This window comes from Oncorhynchus kisutch, linkage group LG28, assembly GCF_002021735.2.
Source record: "Oncorhynchus kisutch isolate 150728-3 linkage group LG28, Okis_V2, whole genome shotgun sequence".
NCBI classification, from domain to species: domain Eukaryota; kingdom Metazoa; phylum Chordata; class Actinopteri; order Salmoniformes; family Salmonidae; genus Oncorhynchus; species Oncorhynchus kisutch.
The window spans coordinates 47,141,106-47,166,826 of NC_034201.2; the positions used below are offsets into that span (position 1 = coordinate 47,141,106).

A 25,721-nucleotide genomic window follows, 5' to 3' on the forward strand; every position below is an offset into this window, starting at 1 on the left:
GAGACCTAAAGACAACAACATGGCAAGGCAGCAACACATGGCAGCACAACACTACATGAAGAGAGACCTAAAGACAACAACATGACAAGGCAGCAACACATGGCAGCACAACACTACATGAAGAGAGACCTAAAGACAACAACATGGCAAGGCAGTAACACAAGACAAACAACACTACATGAAGAGAGACCTAAAGACAACAACATGGCAAGGCAGTAACACAAGACAAACAACACTACATGAAGAGAGACCTAAAGACAACAAAATGGCAAGGCAGTAACACAAGACAAACAACACTACATGAAGAGAGACCTAAAGACAACAACATGGCAAGGCAGTAACACATGACAACACAACACTACATGAAGAGAGACCTAAAGACAACAACATGGCAAGCAGCAACACAAGACAAACAACACAACATGAAGAGAGACCTAAAGACAACAACATGGCAAGGCAGCAACACAAGACAAACAACACTACATGAAGAGAGACCTAAAGACAACAACATGGCAAGGCAGTAACACATGACAACACAACACTACATGAAGAGAGACCTAAAGACAACAACATGGCAAGGCAGCAACACAAGACAAACAACACAACATGAAGAGAGACCTAAAGACAACAACATGGCAAGGCAGCAACACATGACAACACAACACTACATGAAGAGAGACCTAAAGACAACAACATGGCAAGGCAGTAACACATGGCAGCACAACACTATATGAAGAGAGACCTAAAGACAACAACATGGCAAGGCAGTAACACAAGACAAACAACACTACATGAAGAGAGACCTAAAGACAACAACATGGCAAGGCAGCAACACATGGCAGCACAACACTACATGAAGAGAGACCTAAAGACAACAACATGGCAAGGCAGTAACACAAGACAAACAACACTACATGAAGAGAGACCTAAAGACAACAACATGGCAAGGCAGCAACACATGGCAGCACAACACTACATGAAGAGAGACCTAAAGACAACAATATGGCAAGGCAGCAACACATGGCAGCACAACACTACATGAAGAGAGACCTAAAGACAACAACATGGCAAGGCAGTAACACAAGACAAACAACACTACATGAAGAGAGACCTAAAGACAACAACATGGCAAGGCAGTAACACATGACAAACAACACTACATGAAGAGAGACCTAAAGACAACAAAATGGCAAGGCAGCAACACAAGACAAACAACACTACATGAAGAGAGACCTAAAGACAACAACATGGCAAGGCAGTAACACATGACAACACAACACTACATGAAGAGAGACCTAAAGACAACAACATGGCAAGCAGCAACACAAGACAAACAACACAACATGAAGAGAGACCTAAAGACAACAACATGGCAAGGCAGCAACACAAGACAAACAACACTACATGAAGAGAGACCTAAAGACAACAACATGGCAAGGCAGTAACACATGACAACACAACACTACATGAAGAGAGACCTAAAGACAACAACATGGCAAGGCAGCAACACAAGACAAACAACACAACATGAAGAGAGACCTAAAGACAACAACATGGCAAGGCAGCAACACATGACAACACAACACTACATGAAGAGAGACCTAAAGACAACAACATGGCAAGGCAGTAACACATGGCAGCACAACACTACATGAAGAGAGACCTAAAGACAACAACATGGCAAGGCAGCAACACATGGCAGCACAACACTACATGAAGAGAGACCTAAAGACAACAACATGGCAAGGCAGTAACACATGGCAGCACAACACTACATGAAGAGAGACCTAAAGACAACAACATGACAAGGCAGCAACACATGACAACACAACACTACATGAAGAGAGACCTAAAGACAACAACATGGCAAGGCAGCAACACAAGACAAACAACACTACATGAAGAGAGACCTAAAGACAACAGCATGGCAAGGCAGCAACACAAGACAAACAACACTACATGAAGAGAGACCTAAAGACAACAACATGGCAAGGCAGCAACACAAGACAAACAACACTACATGAAGAGAGACCTAAAGACAACAACATGGCAAGGCAGCAACACAAGACAAACAACACTACATGAAGAGAGACCTAAAGACAACAACATGGCAAGGCAGCAACACATGACAAACAACACTACATGAAGAGAGACCTAAAGACAACAACATGGCAAGGCAGTAACACATGACAACACAACACTACATGAAGAGAGACCTAAAGACAACAACATGGCAAGGCAGTAACACATGACAACACAACACTACATGAAGAGAGACCTAAAGACAACAACATGGCAAGCAGCAACACAAGACGAACAACACAACATGAAGAGAGACCTAAAGACAACAACATGGCAAGGCAGCAACACAAGACAAACAACACTACATGAAGAGAGACCTAAAGACAACAACATGGCAAGGCAGTAACACATGACAACACAACACTACATGAAGAGAGACCTAAAGACAACAACATGGCAAGGCAGCAACACATGGCAGCACAAGATGGTAGCAGCACAACATGGTAGCAGCACAACATGGTAGCAGCACAACATGGTAGCAGAGCGAAGGGCAAGAAGGTAGAGACAACAACATGGCAAGGCAGTAACACATGACAACACAACATGGTAGCAGCACAACATGGTAGCAGCACAACATGGTAGCAGCACAACATGACAACAACATGGCAAGGCAGCAACACATGGCAGCACAACATGGTAGCAGCACAACATGGTAGCAGCACAACATGGTAGCAGCACAACATGATAGCAGCACAACATGGTAGCAGAGCAAAGGGCAAGAAGGTAGAGTCAACAATTCATCAGGCAAAGCAGCTACAAGTGCCAGTAAGAGTGTCCATGATTTAGTCTTTGATTGAAGAGATTGAGATAAAACTGTCCAGTTTGAGTGTTTGTTGCAGCTCGTTCTAGCTGCAGCGAAATGCATATGGTATTGATAAGTAATCAAAAAAAATCATAATGTATGTTGATATCACTGTCATTTCTTATTGGTCTATAGCCATAAAGGCGGGCATTATTAGGTATCAATAAGACACTCTACTTCCTAATGTTCTCTGCTTAGTTACTCATGAATCAATATGTAAATATTGATTCTCTTTTGTAATGTCAGTCCTCAATAATGTGAGACATATTCCTCCAAAGGCCAATAAAATTAACTGAAGAAGTAAAAACAATAGTTTTAATTGGACCATAAACTTCATAGACCTTCTAATGTGTTTGTACTGTCCCTTCAGTCTAATTGCAGCAAGTGTAAAGTGTTGCGTTTTGTCGCCCTCTAGCGGCACTGCGTGTAGGTGCATGCAGTACATCTCAGCACAACACTGGCCTGGAGAAGCACGCAGCTGTCGAGCCGAAGGAGGACAGATAGTTTGTGACGGAGTGGCAGTTTCCGTTGTGTCGCTGACTGAAGGAGTAGCACATGGATTTTGTCTGCCTGTTACCCTTAACCAGGATAGTTTAGGAAATGGCTACCAAATTGTGACCGCAGGCTTGTAAGGAAAGCCAATTGGTCCATATGGGGCTATCTGTTTGAAAAAGTTTTTTAAAAAGTATTTAGGCATGTCTGACGGTTTGTAGTAGAATATAGTTCACAATCACCACAGGTCGTCTTAAGTTTTAATGTGAGCCACTATCCCACTCTCCCTCTTCAGGTGCTTGTGTAGAACAGCCTGGCCCGTGACCAGCTGTCCCCGACGCGCGGTCCCAGCACAATCTATGGCTCTTCCACCCTCACGCGAGAGATAGCCCGACACGGACAGGACTCTTTCGAAAATAGACCGGACAGCTTTGACCCCCCTCTCCTATCCCCCCCACACACCCTCCCTTCAAACCCACTCCCTTCTCTCTCCGCTGAGGAGCGTCGTAGTTGTACCTCGCTCCCCGTTCGCAAAGCCCGCACCGACTGTACCAAACTGGACCACAGAGAACCAGATAAAGCATTCCAATAAGCAGGGAGCGTTACCGAGAACAGAAAACTACCAAGGGAAGGGTAATTCGGAGGTCAAACGACAGTGGCGATCCCCATCAAATACCGAGCTGATTGGGTGAGCTGAATGAATTGCCTTAAACCAGCCGTGTTTTAATATCGTTAATAGTCGTCGATGCAGTTGAATGGACAGCTTTTATCGCATTGCCAGTGTGTGCATAGTAATGCTGGGAAAGTCATAGATTGTGACTGCGCACTTTTTCTCCGGACAGTGGCGATCTTTAAATTGTGATTGCTGAATTAAATGGAGCACGTTATGCAAGGGAGGGGGGAGGATTTACCACCCGCTCCCCCCTCTCTCCCTATAGGGGTGAAATTATTAGGCTACTGGTTCAGGTTTCCAGATGTGTTTGTGTGTGTGTGTGTGTCCATACGCGCACAAGGAGTTTGTGTCTGTATGTGCCGATATTATTGTTATTGACAGATCAGGGAGATCGGTATCATTATACTCTTTGGGATGATTATGCCCTCTCCCCGGAGCCCCAGGGAGGTAGGGGTGGGGGGGTTGGAAGGGACAGTTTGACATGTCTATATTAGGTGACCATGTCATTCTTTCACCCTGTCTCGAGAGCCATGCCATGCGCCAGGGCAGAGCACAAAAAAATAAGAGCTGTGGCCTATCGGAACACACACACACAGACAGACAGACAGACAGACTGACTGGAATATTACAAACAAACGGAACTTGTCTATACAGTAATGGAACTAGTTTAATTAACTGGTTGTAAGTCGCTCTGGATACGCACGTTTGCTAGGTGACTATATTTTGAATGTAATGTAAATTAAACTTTTATTTCTGGGATATTAACGAACAAGAAAGCTATGCATTCCTATATTTTAACTTTGAACCGTTTGTTTTTAAAGAATAGGCCTAATTTATTACAGTGTTACAAACTGTTGAATAACAAGACAAATGTCCCTAAAGATCTCAGTAACAACGATGGATCCTTGTTTAAAGAGAACCTATTGTGATGGAGTTGGGTAACTAAGAGGGGATCATGTCTGTGTAAGAGTAAACATTTCCTGTTAGCATTATGTTCAACAGCGTGGTTTCTACTGGGGTTGAATGGCGGGAACCCGGTTACCGAGATTTACCGTCATTTTCTGCCCAAAACCACTTCCTTTTCCCGGGATAAATAACTTCAAGGAAAGGGGAAATTATAATAAATGATTTATATGAACAGCATAACGTTAAATTGAATTGTTAAATGATATACAATGTCTAAGTATGGCTTCTCTACGGCCTCTGCATGATGAATCAACGCTCAGGGTGGGGACAGACAGTACAACGCATGTAGACCTGTCATCTCATCTTGGTAACTTTTTGTTCTTGTGACAAATCAAATCAAATTGTATTAGTCACATGCGCAGAATACAACAGGTGTAGTAGACCTTACAGTGAAATGATTACTTACAAGCCCCTAACCAACAATGCAGTTTTATAAAGACAGAAACAAATACAGATAAGAATAAGAAATTAAAGTAACAAGTAATTAAGGAGCAGTAAAATAACAATAGTGAGGCTATATACAGGGTATTACAGTACAGAGTCAATGTGGAGGCTATATACAGGGTGTTACAGTACAGAGTCAATGTGGAGGCTATATACAGGGTATTACAGTACAGAGTCAATGTGGAGGCTATATACAGGGTATTACAGTACAGAGTCAATGTGGAGGCTATATACAGGGTGTTACAGTACAGAGTCAATGTGGAGGCTATATACAGGGTATTACGGTACAGAGTTAATGTGGAGGCTATATACAGGGTGTTACGGTACAGAGTCAATGTGAAGGCTATATACAGGGTGTTACGGTACAGAGTTAATGTGGAGGCTATATACAGGGTATTACAGTACAGAGTCAATGTGGAGGCTATATACAGGGTGTTACAGTACAGAGTCAATGTGGAGGCTATATACAGGGTATTACAGTACAGAGTTAATGTGGAGGCTATATACAGGGTGTTACGGTACAGAGTCAATGTGAAGGCTATATACAGGGTGTTACGGTACAGAGTTAATGTGGAGGCTATATACAGGGTGTTACGGTACAGAGTCAATGTGGAGGCTATATACAGGGTGTTACGGTACAGAGTTAATGTGGAGACTATATACAGGGTATTACGGTACAGAGTTAATGTGGAGGCTATATACAGGGTGTTACGGTACAGAGTTAATGTGGAGGCTATATACAGGGTATTACGGTACAGAGTTAATGTGGAGGCTATATACAGGGTGTTACGGTACAGAGTCAATGTGGAGGCTATATACAGGGTATTACGGTACAGAGTCAATGTGGAGGCTATATACAGGGGGTACCGGTACAGAGTCAATGTGGAGGCTATATACAGGGGGTACCGGTACAGAGTCAATGTGGAGGCTATATACAGGGGGTACCGGTACAGAGTCAATGTGGAGGCTATATACAGGGGGTACCGGTACAGAGTCAATGTGGAGGCTATATACAGGGGGGTACCGGTACAGAGTCAATGTGGAGGCTATATACAGGGGGTACCGGTACAGAGTCAATGTGGTGGCTATATACAGGGGGTACCGGTACAGAGTCAATGTGGAGGCTATATACAGGGGGTACCGGTACAGAGTCAATGTGGAGGCTATATACAGGGGGTACCGGTACAGAGTCAATGTGGTGGCTATATACAGGGGGTACCGGTACAGAGTCAATGTGGAGGCTATATACAGGGGGTACCGGTACAGAGTCAATGTGGAGGCTATATACAGGGTATTACGGTACAGAGTCAATGTGGAGGCTATATACAGGGGGTACCGGTACAGAGTCAATGTGGAGGGTATATACAGGGTGTTACAGTACAGAGTCAATGTGGAGGCTATATACAGGGTATTACGGTACAGAGTCAATGTGGAGGCTATATACAGGGGGTACCGGTACAGAGTCAATGTGGAGGCTATATACAGGGTGTTACAGTACAGAGTCAATGTGGAGGCTATATACAGGGGGTACCGATACAGAGTCAATGTGGAGGCTATATACAGGGGTACCGATACAGAGTCATGTGGAGGCTATATACAGGGTGTTACGGTACAGAGTCAATGTGGAGGCTATATACAGGGTGTTACGGTACAGAGTCAATGTGGAGGCTATATACAGGGTGTTACGGTACAGAGTCAATGTGGAGGCTATATACAGGGGGTACCGATACAGAGTCAATGTGGAGGCTATATACAGGGGGGTACCGATACAGAGTCAATGTGGAGGCTATATACAGGGTGTTACGGTACAGAGTCAATGTGGAGGCTATATACAGGGGGTACCGATACAGAGTCAATGTGGAGGCTATATACAGGGGTACCGATACAGAGTCAATGTGGAGGCTATATACAGGGTGTTACGGTACAGAGTCAATGTGGAGACTATATACAGGGGGTACTGGTACAGAGTCAATGTGGAGGCTATATACAGGGTATTACAGTACAGAGTCAATGTGGAGGCTATATACAGGGTGTTACAGTACAGAGTCAATGTGGAGGCTATATACAGGGTATTACAGTACAGAGTTAATGTGGAGGCTATATACAGGGTATTACAGTACAGAGTCAATGTGGAGGCTATATACAGGGTATTACAGTACAGAGTCAATGTGGAGGCTATATACAGGGTGTTACAGTACAGAGTCAATGTGGAGGCTATATACAGGGTATTACAGTACAGAGTCAATGTGGAGGCTATATACAGGGTGTTACAGTACAGAGTCAATGTGGAGGCTATATACAGGGTATTACAGTACAGAGTTAATGTGGAGGCTATATACAGGGTGTTACGGTACAGAGTCAATGTGAAGGCTATATACAGGGTGTTACGGTACAGAGTTAATGTGGAGGCTATATACAGGGTGTTACGGTACAGAGTCAATGTGGAGGCTATATACAGGGTGTTACGGTACAGAGTTAATGTGGAGGCTATATACAGGGTGTTACGGTACAGAGTTAATGTGGAGACTATATACAGGGTATTACGGTACAGAGTTAATGTGGAGGCTATATACAGGGTGTTACGGTACAGAGTTAATGTGGAGGCTATATACAGGGTATTACGGTACAGAGTTAATGTGGAGGCTATATACAGGGTGTTACGGTACAGAGTCAATGTGGAGGCTATATACAGGGTATTACGGTACAGAGTCAATGTGGAGGCTATATACAGGGGGTACCGGTACAGAGTCAATGTGGAGGGCTATATACAGGGGGTACCGGTACAGAGTCAATGTGGAGGCTATATACAGGGGGTACCGGTACAGAGTCAATGTGGAGGCTATATACAGGGGGTACCGGTACAGAGTCAATGTGGAGGCTATATACAGGGGGTACCGGTACAGAGTCAATGTGGAGGCTATATACAGGGGGTACCGGTACAGAGTCAATGTGGTGGCTATATACAGGGGGTACCGGTACAGAGTCAATGTGGAGGCTATATACAGGGGGTACCGGTACAGAGTCAATGTGGAGGCTATATACAGGGGGTACCGGTACAGAGTCAATGTGGTGGCTATATACAGGGGGTACCGGTACAGAGTCAATGTGGAGGCTATATACAGGGGGTACCGGTACAGAGTCAATTTGGAGGCTATATACAGGGTATTACGGTACAGAGTCAATGTGGAGGCTATATACAGGGGGTACCGGTACAGAGTCAATGTGGAGGGTATATACAGGGTGTTACAGTACAGAGTCAATGTGGAGGCTATATACAGGGTATTACGGTACAGAGTCAATGTGGAGGCTATATACAGGGGGTACCGGTACAGAGTCAATGTGGAGGCTATATACAGGGTGTTACAGTACAGAGTCAATGTGGAGGCTATATACAGGGGGTACCGATACAGAGTCAATGTGGAGGCTATATACAGGGGGTACCGATACAGAGTCAATGTGGAGGCTATATACAGGGTGTTACGGTACAGAGTCAATGTGGAGGCTATATACAGGGTGTTACGGTACAGAGTCAATGTGGAGGCTATATACAGGGTGTTACGGTACAGAGTCAATGTGGAGGCTATATACAGGGGGTACCGATACAGAGTCAATGTGGAGGCTATATACAGGGGGTACCGATACAGAGTCAATGTGGAGGCTATATACAGGGTGTTACGGTACAGAGTCAATGTGGAGGCTATATACAGGGGGTACCGATACAGAGTCAATGTGGAGGCTATATACAGGGGGTACCGATACAGAGTCAATGTGGAGGCTATATACAGGGTGTTACGGTACAGAGTCAATGTGGAGACTATATACAGGGGGTACTGGTACAGAGTCAATGTGGAGGCTATATACAGGGGGTACCGGTACAGAGTCAATGTGGAGGCTATATACAGGGGGTACCGGTACAGAGTCAATGTGGAGGCTATATACAGGGTATTACAGTACAGAGTCAATGTGGAGGCTATATACAGGGTATTACAGTACAGAGTCAATGTGGAGGCTATATACAGGGTATTACAGTACAGAGTCAATGTGGAGGCTATATACAGGGTATTACAGTACAGAGTCAATGTGGAGGCTATATACAGGGTGTTACGGTACAGAGTCAATGTGGAGGATATATACAGGGGGTACCAGTACAAAGTCAATGTGGAGGCTATATACAGGGTGTTACAGTACAGAGTCAATGTGGAGGATATATACAGGGTGTTACGGTACAGAGTCAATGTGGAGGATATATACAGGGGGTACCAATACAAAGTCAATGTGGAGGCTATATACAGGGGGTTCTCGGTACAGAGTCAATGTGGAGGCTATATACAGGGGGTACCGGTACAGAGTGTGGGGGGGCACCAGTTAGTTGAGGTAATTGAGGTAATATGTACATGTAGGTAGAGTTATTAGAGTTAAGAGAGTTAGAGTTAAGTGACTATGCATAGATGACAACAACAGAGAGTAGCAGCAGTGTAAAAGGGGGGGGAATGCAAATAGTCTGGGTAGCCATTTGATAAGGTGTTCAGGAGTTTTATGGCTTGGGGTAGAAGCTGTTTAGAAGCCTCTTGGACCTAGACTTGGCGCTCCGGTACTGCTTACCATGTGGTAGCGGAGAGAACAGTCTATGACTAGGGTGGCTGGAGTCTTTGACAATTTATAGGGCTTTCCTCTGACACCGCCTGGTATAGAGGTCCTGGATGGCAGGAAGCTTGGCCCCAGTTATGTACTGGGCCGTTCGCACTACCCTCTGTAGCGCCTTGTGTTTGGAGGCCGAGCAGTTGCCATACCAGGCAGTGATGCAACCAGTCAGGATGCTCTCGATGTTGCAGCTGTAGAACCTTTTGAGGATCTGAGGACCCATGCCAAATCTTTTCAGTCTCATGAGGGGGAATAGGGGGAATAGGTAATAGGTCACTTTGTTTTTTAATTGTAAAGATTATATTTGTATTTTCTTTCAGCTGCAGAATTTTAAAACTGCCACGAATAACCATTCAGATGGTGGTAGACTATAGCAGTTATTAATTCAGACCAATAACCATTCAGATGGTGGAGGACTATAGCAGTTATTAATTCAGACCCAGAACCATTCAGATGGTGGAGGACTATAGCAGTTATTAATTCAGACCCAGAACCATTCAGATGGTGGAGGACTATAGCAGTTATTAATTCAGACCCAGAACCATTCAGATGGTGGAGGACTATAGCAGTTATTAATTCAGACCAATAACCATTCAGATGGTGGAGGACTATAGCAGTTATTAATTCAAACCAATAACCATTCAGATGGTGGAGGACTATAGCAGTTATTAATTCAGACCCAGAACCATTCAGATGGTGGTAGACTATAGCAGTTATTAATTCAGACCCAGAACCATTCAGATGGTGGTAGACTATAGCAGTTATTAATTCAGACCAATAACCATTCAGATGGTGGTAGACTATAGCAGTTATTAATTCATACCCAGAACCATTCAGATGGTGGTAGACTATAGCAGTTATTAATTCAGACCAATAACCATTCAGATGGTGGTAGACTATAGCAGTTATTAATTCAGACCAATAACCATTCAGATGGTGGTAGACTATAGCAGTTATTTATTCAGACCAATAACCATTCAGATGGTGGTAGACTATAGCAGTTATTAATTCAGACCCATAACCATTCAGATGGCGGTAGACTATAGCAGTTATTTATTCAGACCCATAACCATTCAGATGGTGGTAGACTATAGCAGTTATTAATTCAGACCCATAACCATTCAGACCCATAACCATTCAGATGATCTAAAAGCTAGGCAATAAATGTCCCCTCCCCAAAGTTGATTTATTGCAGAATATTGGAGTAGTCTCTTATCTTCCACACTCCCCTGCAGAGTTCTGTCTTAGTCACACATTGAGTGAGTGAATGAGAAAACAACTGTGGAACACTTCTAAAACTATATCATGAAAATATATGTTGTTAATCTGTAGTCTAGGACCCTATAAATGTAAGGAGGACTATTAATATAACATAAGCATAATCAATTATTCTAATACATCAAACATTTGAACAGCCCCAAATCATGACCGCTACGTGAATCTATTGTCCCTCCATCAGGTCCCACTGGCCTGGTACTCAGCGCTCTGTTGTCCCTCCATCAGGTCCTAATGGCCTGGTACTCAGGGCTCTATTGTCCCTCCATCAGGTCCTAATGGCCTGGTACTCAGGGCTCTATTGTCCCTCCATCAGGTCCTAATGGTCTGCTACTCAGGGCTCTCTTGTCCCTCCATCAGGTCCTAATGGCCTGGTACTCAGGGCTCTATTGTCCCTCTAACCACTCTGACATCAATGCAAATGCAATTGAAAATCAAATCAAGCACTTCCTGAGAGCCCTGGCTTTTAGAGTTTGAGCTGAATTGGATCACAAGTTTCTCCTCATAGCTGGTTGATGCATGGAATGAAATTTGCACCCCCACACCATCAGACCTCCTCCTCCATGCTTCACGGTGGGAAACACATGTGGAGGTCATATGTTCACCTACTCTGCCGCTCACAAAGACACGGTGGTTGGAACCAAAAATCTCACATTTGGACTCATCACACCAAAGGACAGATTTCCACTGGTCTAATGTCCATTGCTTGTGTTTCTTGGCCCAAGCAAGTCTCTTCTTATTATTGGTGTCCTTTAGTAGTGGTTTCTTTGCAGCAAATCTTTGTAGCAATTCACGCAGTCTCCTCTGAACAGTTGATGTTGAGATGTGTCTGTTACTTGAACTCTGCGAAGCATTTATTTGGGCTACAGTTAGGTGCAGTTATTCTAATGAACTTATCCTCTGCAGCAGAGGTAACTCTGGGTCTTCCTTTCCTGTGGTTGTCCTCATGAGAGCCAGTTTCATCATAGCGCTTGTTGGTTTTGTGACTGCACTTGAAAAAACTTTCAATATTCTTGAAATGTTACATATTGACTCAAGTCCTAAAGTAATGATGGACGGTTGTTGCTCTTTGCTTATTTGAGCTGTTCTTGCCATAATATGGACTTGGTATTTTACCAAATAGGGCTATCTACTGTATACCACCCATACCTTGTCACAACACAACTGATTGGCTCAAATGTAATAAGAAGGAAACAAATTCCACAACTTAACTTTTAAAAAGGCACACCTGTTAATTGAAATGCATTCCAGGTCACTACCTCATGAAGCTGGTTGAGAGAATGCCAAGAGTGTGCAAATATGTCAGCAAGGCAAAGGGTGGCTATTTTGAAGATCCTAAAATATAAAATACATTTTGACTTATTTAACACTTTTTTGGTTACTACATGATTCCATATGTGTTATTTCATAGTTTGAGGTCTTCACTTTTATTCTACAATGTAGAAAATAGTCAAAATAAAGAAAAACCCTTGATTGAGTAGATGTGTCCAAACTTTTGACTGGTACTGTATATATAGTGTAACATTTGGATGCAAACTCAAAATGTAATACATTTCAACTCTATATATGACATGGTATAGGTGGCTTATTTTAAGCCCATAACCATGTGTGTGAGTTGTATACCTTTGTACAACACGATAGTTTCATCAGCTGTGAGATGTCTGTGTTGTGACAAAACTGCACATTTTAGAGTAACATTTTATTGTCCCCAGCACAAGGTGCACCTGTGTAATGACCATGCTGTTAAATCAGTGTCTTGCTATGCCACACCTGTCAATTGGATGGATTATCTTGACAAAGGAGAAATGCTCACTAACAGGGATGTAAACAAAATTGTGCACAAAATCCGAGAGAAATCAGCTTTTTGTGCGTATGGAACATTTCTGGGATCTTTTATTTCAGCTCATGAAACATGGGACCAACACTTTACATGTTCCGTATACATCACAGAAGACTGAAATATAACAAAACCGTTTGACATAGAAACACCAGAATTTCCCTGAAAAAATGAAAAATATGAAAAATATGGACCCATGAAATAATATTCCACCCATGAGACCTCTAGGTCATTCAACCACAGGAAAGGGCTACCCAATCCTGTGAACGGGTTCGGCAACTCCGGTGTCTATACTTCAACAGCAAAGTTAGATAAGAAGTGTTGCTTTGAAAAAAATGTCATTCCTGTTCATCATGTTAAGTTCGTACACTATAAATAAAGATGTTCCTTGAATATTTTTGCCTATGACATATTCTAATATACATTTTAGAGCATTATTATTTACCTATCCCAACACTGCCGCCTCTACACTCTAACCACTACCTTGACGCCCCGTGTATCCTCTCAATGGAGGAGGAGAGATCAGTCGGATGATTCACATGATACAAGACGTATATTCATCATAAATTATGGAATGATTGATTAAATGATTGATTGATGGAAATTGCATTTCTGAGATTGTCAATCCCCCCCCCCCCCCCACCTCCATCTTTGTCTTACCCTCTCCCACTCAACTTTATCTCTCCCCCCGACCCCTCCCTCCCTCGTCTCTATAGCGATGAGTCGCAGCATCGTACGACAGAGTAAGTTCCGACACGTCTTTGGCCAGGCGGTGAAGACGGAGCAAAACTACGATGACATACGCGTTTCCAAGGTGACGTGGGACAGCTCGTTCTGTGCCGTCAACCCAAAGTTCCTGGCCGTCATCGTGGAGTCCAGTGGCGGCGGAGCCTTCCTCGTCCTGCCCCTCTCTAAGGTCAGTCAGCTCTTTAAAGGAGCAACCAACAGTTTAAACTAATAGCAAAGCAGCAACCCTACCACTTCTTTTGGTTAACAGCTGAGGGATGGAGGTCAAGGGTATCTGTTCTTGACCTTTACCTGTATTTGAAAGCAAGTCTATGGGCCGACAGACAAAGCCACTAGTAAAACTATTTTAACGTTATAGCCACTGCTAACCAAAAATGGGATAGGATAGGGAAAACTCACAATATGTCAAAAAATGTGTGACCCATTGAAATCAACTCAACGACAGGGATCAGGATTCAACCAGAACACAATGTGCTAACGTCGCTACGCCTCTAATGCCTCTGTGTGTGTGCGTGTGTGTGTGTGTGTACAGTAATCTCTACGCCCCTACTGTCTGTGTGTGTGTGTGTGTGTGTGTGTGTACAGTAATCTCTACGCCCCTACTGTCTGTCTGTGTGTGTGTGTGTGTGTGTGTGTGTGTGTGTGTGTGTGTGTGTGTGTGTGTGTGTGTGTGTGTGTGTGTGTGTGTGTGTGTACAGTCATCTCTACGCCCCTGAGCCTCACCTTTCACCCTTATAGGGGTCTTCTCTCTAGTGGTTGCTTTGTTCACCAGAGCAAAGTTCTGCCACCTGTTTCATTCCACAGGGAAGAACACACAGAAACAATAGAACTACAGGGAATAAGTATAGCTTCATACGTATATATAAATAAGTATAGATAAATAAGTATAGCTAGATAAATAAGTATAGATAAATAAGTATAGCTAGATAAATAAGTATAGATAAATAAGTATAGATAAATAAGTATAGCTAGATAAATAAGTATAGATAAATAAGTATAGCTAGATAAATAAGTATAGCTTCATACGTATATATAAATAAGTATAGATAAATAAGTATAGCTAGATAAATAAGTATAGCTTCATAAGTATATTTAAATAAGTATAGATAAATAAGTATAGCTTCATAAGTATAGATAAATAAGTATAGCTATATAAATAAGTATAGATGAATAAGTATATTTAAATAAGTATAGATGAATAAGTATAGCTACATAAGTATAGATGAATAAGTATAGCTACATAAGTATAGATTAATAAGTATAGCTACATAAGTATAGATTAATAAGTATAGCTACATAAGTATAGATTAATAAGTATAGCTACATAAGTATAGATTAATAAGTATAGCTACATAAGTATAGATTAATAAGTATAGCTACATAAGTATAGATTAATAAGTATAGCTACATAAGTATAGATTAATAAGTATAGCTACATAAGTATAGATTAATAAGTATAGCTACATAAGTATAGATTAATAAGTATAGCTACATAAGTATAGATTAATAAGTATAGCTATATAAATAAGTATAGCTAGATAAGTATGGCTACATAAGTATAGATTAATAAGTATAGCTACATAAGTATAGATTAATAAGTATAGCTACATAAGTATAGATTAATAAGTATAGCTATATAAATAAGTATAGCTAGATAAGTATGGCTACATAAGTATAGCTACATAAGTATAGCTACATAAGTATAGCTACATAAGTATAGCTACATAAGTACAGCTACATGGGCTCCCGAGTGGCACAGTGGTCTAAGGCACTGCATCTCAGTGCTAGAGGTATCACTACAGACCCTGGTTCGATTCCAGGCTGTATCACAACCGGCCGTGCTTGGGAGTCCCATAGAGTGGCGCACAATTGGCCCAACATTTTTACATGAGATTTTAGTCATTTAGCATACACTCTTATCCAGAGAGACTTACAGTTAGTGCATTCATCTCATAGCTAGGTGAGACAACCACATCATTCATCTCAAGGTAGCTAGGTGAGACAACCACATCATTCACCTCAAGGTAGCTAGGTGAGACAACCACATCATTCATCTCAAGGTAGCCAGGTGAGACAACCACATCATTCATCTCAAGGTAGCCAGGTAAGGCAACCACATCATTCACCTCAAGGTAGCCAGGTAAGGCAACCACATCATTCATCTCAAGGTAGCCAGGTAAGGCAACCACATCATTCATCTCAAGGTAGCCAGGTAAGGCAACCACATCATTCATCTCAAGGTAGCCAGGTAAGGCAACCACATCATTCATCTCAAGGTAGCCAGGTAAGGCAACCACATCATTCATCTCAAGGTAGCCAGGTAAGGCAACCACATCATTCATCTCAAGGTAGCCAGGTGAGACAACCACATCATTCATCTCAAGGTAGCCAGGTAAGGCAACCACATCATTCACCTCAAGGTAGCCAGGTGAGACAACCACATCATTCATCTCAAGGTAGCCAGGTAAGGCAACCACATCATTCATCTCAAGGTAGCCAGGTAAGGCAACCACATCATTCATCTCAAGGTAGCCAGGTGAGACAACCACATCATTCATCTCAAGGTAGCCAGGTAAGGCAACCACATCATTCACCTCAAGGTAGCTAGGTGAGACAACCACATCATTCATCTCAAGGTAGCCAGGTAAGGCAACCACATCATTCATCTCAAGGTAGCCAGGTAAGGCAACCACATCATTCATCTCAAGGTAGCCAGGTGAGACAACCACATCATTCATCTCAAGGTAGCCAGGTAAGGCAACCACATCATTCACCTCAAGGTAGCCAGGTAAGGCAACCACATCATTCATCTCAAGGTAGCCAGGTAAGGCAACCACATCATTCATCTCAAGGTAGCCAGGTAAGGCAACCACATCATTCATCTCAAGGTAGCCAGGTAAGGCAACCACATCATTCATCTCAAGGTAGCCAGGTAAGGCAACCACATCATTCATCTCAAGGTAGCCAGGTGAGACAACCACATCATTCATCTCAAGGTAGCCAGGTAAGGCAACCACATCATTCATCTCAAGGTAGCCAGGTAAGGCAACCACATCATTCATCTCAAGGTAGCCAGGTAAGGCAACCACATCATTCATCTCAAGGTAGCCAGGTGAGACAACCACATCATTCATCTCAAGGTAGCCAGGTAAGGCAACCACATCATTCATCTCAAGGTAGCCAGGTGAGACAACCACATCATTCATCTCAAGGTAGCCAGGTAAGGCAACCACATCATTCATCTCAAGGTAGCCAGGTAAGGCAACCACATCATTCATCTCAAGGTAGCCAGGTAAGGCAACCACATCATTCATCTCAAGGTAGCCAGGTAAGGCAACCACGTCATTCATCTCAAGGTAGCCAGGTAAGGCAACCACGTATCACAGTGTTAGTAAGTGAAACGTTCCTCGATAAAGCAGCTATGTATAAGCAGAAACGTTGGCTAATTAATAAATGTATTGCATCAATATAGCAATAGAACACCATGAAACCTTCTTTTTGTTTTTATGCGGGTGTTGGTAACAGGCTGTGTCGGTAACAGGCTGTGTCGGTAACAGGCTATGTTGGTAACAGGCTGTGTTGGTAACAGGCTGTGTTGGTAACAGGCTGTGTTGGTAACAAGCTATGTTGGTAACAGGCTGTGTTGGTAACAGGCTGTGTCGGTAACAGGCTGTGTCGGTAACAGGCTATGTTGGTAACAGGCTGTGTTGGTAACAGGCTGTGTTGGTAACAGGCTGTGTTGGTAACAGGCTATGTTGGTAACAGGCTGTGTTGGTAACAGGCTGTGTTGGTAACAGGCTATGTTGGTAACAGGCTATGTTGGTAACAGGCTGTGTTGGTAACAGGCTGTGTTGGTAACAGGCTGTGTTGGTAACAGGCTATGTTGGTAACAGGCTGTGTTGGTAACAGGCTATGTTGGTAACAGGCTGTGTTTGTAACAGGCTGTGTTGGTAACAGGCTGTGTATTTAACAGGCTGTGTCGGTAACAGGCTGTGTTGGTAACAGGCTGTGTTGGTAACAGGCTATGTTGGTAACAGGCTGTGTTGGTAACAGGCTATGTTGGTAACAGGCTATGTTGGTAACAGGCTATGTTGGTAACAGGCTGTGTTGGTAACAGGCTGTGTTGGTAACAGGCTATGTGGTAACAGGCTGTGTTGGTAACAGGCTATGTTGGTAACAGGCTGTGTTTGTAACAGGCTGTGTTGGTAACAGGCTGTGTATTTAACAGGCTGTGTCGGTAACAGGCTGTGTCGGTAACAGGCTGTGTCGGTAACAGGCTATGTTGGTAACAGGCTGTGTTGGTAACAGGCTGTGTTGGTAACAGGCTGTGTTGGTAACAGGCTATGTTGGTAACAGGCTGTGTTGGTAACAGGCTATGTTGGTAACAGGCTGTGTTGGTAACAGGCTGTGTTGGTAACAGGCTGTGTTGGTAACAGGCTATGTTGGTAACAGGCTTTGTTGGCAACAGGCTATGTTGGCAACAGGCTGTGTTGGTAACAGGCTGTGTTGGTAACAGGCTATGTTGGTAACAGGCTGTGTTGGTAACAGGCTGTGTTGGTAACAGGCTATGTTGGTAACAGGCTATGTTGGTAACAGGCTATGTTGGTAACAGGCTGTGTTTGTAACAGGCTGTGTTGGTAACAGGCTGTGTATTTAACAGGGTGTGTCGGTAACAGGCTGTGTTGGTAACAGGCTGTGTTGGTAACAGGCGATGTTGGTAACAGGCTATGTTGGTAACAGGCTATGTTGGTAACAGGCTATGTTAGTAACAGGCTGTGTTTGTAACAGGCTGTGTCGGTAACAGGCTGTGTATTTAACAGGGTGTGTCGGTAACAGGCTGTGTCGGTAACAGACTGTGTATGTAACAGGCTGTGTCGGTAACAGGCTGTGTTGGTAACAGGGTGTGTTTGTAACCTTATTCAGTCTGTATACACGTCCTTGCTAGGGGATTAATTCAGCTGTTGTTGAAGTCTAGTGAGGTATGTGTTTTTGGTGTTATCTGTCTATGGAGGACAAAGCTCCTGAGATGTACCGTTGATCTCCTCAGTCTATGCTCACACATCAATGTGTTACCAGAGAGAGAGAGAGAGAGAGAGAGAGAGAGAGAGAGAGAGAGAGAGAGAGAGAGAGAGAGAGATATCCATGAAATGAACACTGCCACTCCCTCTCTCTCCATCCAAGGTGTATGAATTGAGGAGCAAACTGACGTGGCTGAATATCCTCTTCAATTCAGAGAGGGGGAGATAGACATGGTTATATATTAGACGGATGGACAGAGGAAAGCAGAGTAGGAGAGAGGGAGAGATAGACATGTTTATATAATAGATGGATGGAGAGTCTATATATACAGTTGATGTCGGAGGTTTACATACAATTAGGTTGGAGTCATTAAAACTTGTTTTTTAACCACTCCAAGAATTTCTTGTTAACAAACTATAGTTTTGGAAAGTCGGTTAGGACATCTACTTTGTGCATGACACAAGTCATTTTTCCAACAATTGTTTACAAACAGATTATTTCACTGTATCACAATTCCAGTGGGTCAGAAGTTTACATACACTAAGTTGACTGTGCCTTTAAACAGCTTGGAAAATTCCAGAAAATGATGTCATGGCTACAAAGATCGTACTTTTTGGATAAATGCCACCGGGTCTGAACAAAAACAAAAATAGAACTGTTTGGCCATAATGACCATCGTTATGTTTGGAGGAAAAAGGGGGAGGCTTGCAAGCCGAAGAACACCATCCCAACCGTGAAGCACGGGTGTGGCAGCATCATGTTGTGGGGGTGCTTTGCTGCAGGGGGGACTGGTGCACTTCACAAAATAGATGGCATCATGATGAAGGACAATGATGTGTATATATTGAAGCAACATGTCAAGACATCAGTCAGGAAGTTAAAGCTTGGTCGCAAATGGGTCTTCCAAATGGACAATGACCCCAAGCATACTTCCAATGTTGTGGCAAAATGGATTAAGGACAACAGAGTCAAGGTATTGGAGTGGCCATCACAAAGCCCTGACCTCAATCCTATAGAAAATGTGTGGGCAGAACTGAAAAAGAGTGTGTGAGCAAGGAGGCCTACAAACCTGACTCAGTTACACCAGCTCTCTCTGGAGGAATGGGCCAAAAGTCACCTAACTTATTGTGGGAAGCTTGAGGAAGGCTACCCAAAACGCACCCAAGTTAAACAATTTAAAGGCTATGCTACCAAATACTAATTGAGTGTATGTAAACTTCTGACCTACTGGGAATGTGATGAAATAAATCATTCTCTCTACTATTACTCTGACATTTCATATTCTTAAAATAAAGTGGTGATCCTAACTGACCTAAGACAGGGAATTGACCTAAGACGGGGAATATTTACTAAGATTAGATGTCAGGAATTGTGAAAAACTGAGTTTAAATGTATTTGGCTAAGGTGTATGTAAACTTCCGACTTCAACTGTATCTATGCTGCTCCATCCACCATGCACTGGCTCCCTGGTGAACCAAAAGTTCTCATGGGTTGGTTGTCTCATGGGTTGGTTGTCTCAGGGGCTGGTTGTCTCAGGGGTTGGTTGTCTCAGTGGTTGGTTATCTCAGGGGCTTTTTCTCTCAGCGGTTGGTTATCTCATGGGTTGGTTGTCTCAGGGAATGGTCGTCTCAGGGGCTGGTTGTCTCAGGGGTTGGTTGTCTCAGGGGTTGGTTATCTCAGGGGCTTTTTCTCTCAGGGGTTGGTTGTCTCAGGGGCTGGTTGTCTCAGGGGTCGGTTGTCTCAGGGGCTGGTTGTCTCAGGGGTCGGTTGTCTCAGGGGCTGGTTGTCTCAGGGGTTGGTTGTCTCAGGGGCTGGTTGTCTCAGGGACTGGTTGTCTCAGGGAATGGTTGTCTCAGGGGCTGGTTGTGTCAGGGGTTGGTTATCTCAGGGGCTGGTTGTCTCAGGGGCTGGTTGTCTCAGGGGCTGGTTGTCTCAGGGACTTGTTGTCTCAGGGGCTGGTTATGTCATGGGTTGGTTGTCTCAGGGGTTGGTTATGTCATGGGTTGGTTGTCTCAGGGGTTGGTTATCTCAGGGGCTGGTTGTCTCAGGGGCTGGTTGTCTCAGGGGTTGGTTATCTCAGGGGCTGGTTATCTCAGGGGCTGGTTATCTCAGGGGCTGGTTGTCTCAGGGGCTGGTTATCTCAGGGGCTAGTTGTCTCAGGGGTTGGTTGTCACAGTGCTAATTACTCCCGATCTTAACAGCAGTGTCTAATAATTTTAATAATAATAATAATGTGTGAATTCTTTAAAATAACTCATCCACCTGGTCAATTCATGACAAAACATTGAGGTGAGGGGAATTTAGAGTCGCTAGTGAAGTCTACACACCACTTGCACAGTCTTCACATGTAGCTGCCTTAAACTAAAAGAACAATGATGCATTGTGTCTTCTCAGCCCAGAGTTGACACTTGGTGGAAGCTCCTTTGGCAGCCATTACAGCTGTGATTCATTGTGAATAAGATTCAACCAACTTCGCACAACTCTTAGGGCACATTTTACCATTGTTTTTGTCAAAATTGCTCAAGCTCAGTAAATTTGGTTAGGAGTCATTGATGGACAGCAATTATCAAACCTTGTCTCTGGTTTTCAAGGAAATTTATGTCAGGACTGCGGCTGGAACACTCAGGACAAACCATTCTGGTGTCTTTGGCATTAAATATTTGGTGATATTCCTGCTGAAAATACAACTATATCCCAAGGTTAGATTTTCGGAAGACTGAGGCACGGTTTCCACAAATGTTTTATATGAGCTTTGCGCCATTAAAATGGATTTTTATCCTAACAAACGCCCTAATCTCTGCCAGTGACAAGCATACCCATAACATGAGGCTGCCACCACAATACATCTTCAATTTTTTATATTTTTTATTATTAATTTGGAAAATGTTCATATCATTTTCTTTCACTTCGAACCTTGTGGAATAGGTTGTGTAGATCTGTAGAAAAAAAACATCTTTCTTTTTAGATTTAAATTTAAGGCAGCAAAATGTGAAGACTGTGCAATGGGTGTGGAGAAAGTTTTTCATTCAATGATGTTGGTATTTTCTTTGTAAATGTTTGCATTTGGTTGTCATATGGAATGTGGGGTTTGGTTGTCATGGAATGTGGGGTTTGGTTGTCATGGAATGTGGGGTTTGGTTGTCATATGGAATGTGGGGTTTGGTTGTCATATGGAATGTGGGGTTTGGTTGTCATATGGAATGTGGGGTTTGGTTGTCATATGGAATGTGGGGTTTGGTTGTCATATGGAATGTGGGGTTTGGTTGTCATATGGAATGTGGGGTTTGGTTGTCATATGGAATGTGGGGTTTGGTTGTCACATGGAATGTGGGGTTTGGTTGTCATATGGAATGTGGGGTTTGGTTGTCATATGGAATGTGGGGTTTGGTTGTCACATGGAATGTGGGGTTTGGTTGTCATATGGAATGTGGGGTTTGGTTGTCATATGGAATGTGGGGTTTGGTTGTCATATGGAATGTGGGGTTTGGTTGTCATATGGAATGTGGGGTTTGGTTGTCATATGGAATGTGGGGTTTGGTTGTCACATGGAATGTGTGGTTTGGTTGTCATATGGAATGTGGGGTTTGGTTGTCATATGGAATGTGGGGTTTGGTTGTCATATGGAATGTGGGGTTTGGTTGTCATATGGAATGTGGGGTTTGGTTGTCACATGGAATGTGGGGTTTGGTTGTCATATGGAATATGGGGTTTGGTTGTCACGTGTAATGTGGGGTTTGGTTGTCACGTGGAATGTGGGGTTTGGTTGTCATATGGAATGTGGGGTTTGGTTGTCACGTGGAATGTGGGGTTTGGTTGTCACGTGGAATGTGGGGTTTGGTTGTCATGTGGAATGTGGGGTTTGGTTGTCACGTGGAATGTGGGGTTTGGTTGTCACGTGGAATGTGGGGTTTGGTTGTCACGTGGAATGTGGGGTCCACGTGGGGTTTGGTTGTCACGTGGAATGTGGGGTTTGGTTGTCACGTGGAATGTGGGGTTTGGTTGTCACGTGGAATGTGGGGTTTGGTTGTCACGTGGAATGTGGGGTTTGGTTGGTTTGGTTGTCACATGGAATGTGGGGTTTGGTTGGTTTGGTTGTCACATGGAATGTGGGGTTTGGTTGGTTTGGTTGTCACATGGAATGTGGGGTTTGGTTGTCACGTGGAATGTGGGGTTTGGTTGTCACATGGAATGTGGGGTTTGGTTGTCACGTGGAATGTGGGGTTTGGTTGTCACGTGGAATGTGGGGTTTGGTTGTCACGTGGAATGTGGGGTTTGGTTGGTTTGGTTGTCACATGGAATGTGGAGTTTGGTTGGTTTGGTTGTCACATGGAATGTGGGGTTTGGTTGGTTTGGTTGTCACATGGAATGTGAGGTTTGGTTGTCACGTGGAATGTGGGGTTTGGTTGTCACGTGGAATGTGGGGTTTGGTTGTCACGTGGAATGTGGGGTTTGGTTGTCACGTGGAATGTGGGGTTTGGTTGTCACGTGGAATGTGGGGTTTGGTTATTCACATGGAATGTGGGGTTTGGTTGTCACATGGAATATGGGGTTTGGTTGGTTTGGTTGTCACATGGAATGTGGGGTTTGGTTATTCACATGGAATGTGGGGTTTGGTTGTCACATGGAATGTGGGGTTTGGTTATTCACATGGAATGTGGGGTTTGGTTGTCACGTGGAATGTGGGGTTTGGTTGTCACATGGAATGTGGGGTTTGGTTGTCACGTGGAATGTGGGGTTTGGTTGTTACATGGAATGTGGGGTTTGGTTGTCACATGGAATGTGGGGTTTGGTTGTCACATGGAATGTGGGGTTTGGTTGTCACATGGAATGTGGGGTTTGGTTGTCATATGGAATGTGGGGTTTGGTTGTCACGTGGAATGTGGGGTTTGGTTGTCACATGGAATGTGGGGTTTGGTTGTCACAATCATGTAACGGTTTTCTTGTGGTGAAGGAGAGGCGGACCAAAATGCAGGGTGGTTTCTATTCATGGTTCTTTGATAAAGACAACTATACATGAATAGACTAACAAAACAATAAATGTGAGAAAACCTAAACAGCCCTATCTGGTGCAAACACAGAGTCAGGAACAATCACCCACAAACACACAGTGAAACCCAGGCTACCTAAGTATGATTCTCAATCAGAGACAACTAATGACACCTGCCTCTGATTGAGAACCATACTAGGCCGAAACATAGAAATACCCAAATCATAGAAAAACAAACATAGACTGCCCACCCAACTCACGCCCTGACCATACTAAATAATGACAAAACAAAGGAAATAAAGGTCAGAACGTGACAAATCAACTGTATTATAAACATTTTGGTGACGGTTGTGGGAAATTCCATGGGTAACAGAATAACATCATGGGTTCCTGATCTGTACCATACAGAAATGCATAATGATGAATGTCATTCTCTTCACGGTGATAGGTACACAAGGGAGAATAACGTAGAATCCTACTTTGCATGTTTTGGTATCATTCTACACACGGGCTATTATTTTAATGAGCTCCGCCTGCAAAGACGAAATTTGGTTGGTCCTGACCTGACCAAATCTGTACCAATCATAAGACGTCTATGTTTCACAGGCTTGGACACCACAGCAGTAGAGTTCAGTACAGTACATTACAGTACAACACAGTAGATTATAATGTACTGAACTCTACTCTACTGTTTTCTAAGACACGTTTTCTATCTGTTTGACCAGAAATAAAAGCATTTGTTTATCCCTGATTTTCAGAATGGAAAATGTTTTAAACATTTATATAGGCTTTAATTTCAGAGAATTAGACTCGTAGCTTTCATTTGACACCAAATGTATATGTTAGTGCCTTATACATGGAAATGCCCTTGTTACTACAATCCAACCCACTGTAACCATATTGTTAGAGGATAGAGACATATTGCTGAGCGCTAGGATGTAGAGTGAACTAACTAGATGTCTATTGTTGTTGCTAGGATGTAGAGTGAACTAACTAGATGTCTATTGTTGTTGCTAGGATGTAGAGTGAACTAACTAGATGTCTATTGTTGTTGCTAGGATGTAGAGTGAACTAACTAGATGTCTATTGTTGTTGCTAGGATGTAGAGTGAACTAACTAGATGTCTATTGCTGAGCGCTAGGATGTAGAGTGAACTAACTATATGTCTATTGTTGTTGCTAGGATGTAGAGTGAACTAACTAGATGTCTATTGTTGTTGCTAGGATGTAGAGTGAACTAACTAGATGTCTATTGTTGTTGCTAGGATGTAGAGTGAACTAACTAGATGTCTATTGTTGTTGCTAGGATGTAGAGTGAACTAACTAGATGTCTATTGTTGTTGCTAGGATGTAGAGTGAACTAACTAGATGTCTATTGTTGTTGCTAGGATGTAGAGTGAACTAACTAGATGTCTATTGCTGAGCACTAGGATGTAGAGTGAACTAACTAGATGTCTATTGTTGTTGCTAGGATGTAGAGTGAACTAACTAGATGTCTATTGTTGTTGCTAGGATGTAGAGTGAACTAACTAGATGTCTATTGTTGTTGCTAGGATGTAGAGTGAACTAACTAGATGTCTATTGTTGTTGCTAGGATGTAGAGTGAACTAACTAGATGTCTATTGTTGTTGCTAGGATGTAGAGTGAACTAACTAGATGTCTATTGTTGTTGCTAGGATGTAGAGTGAACTAACTAGATGTCTATTGTTGTTGCTAGGATGTAGAGTGAACTAACTAGATGTCTATTGTTGTTGCTA

General features: G+C 43.1%; 1 pseudogene; it reads left to right on the forward strand.

The window, feature by feature from the left end:
• Positions 1–3,827: 3,827 nt before the first annotated feature.
• Positions 3,828–25,721, forward strand: part of LOC109884626 (coronin-6-like) — a 37,681-nt pseudogene continuing 15,787 nt past the window's right edge.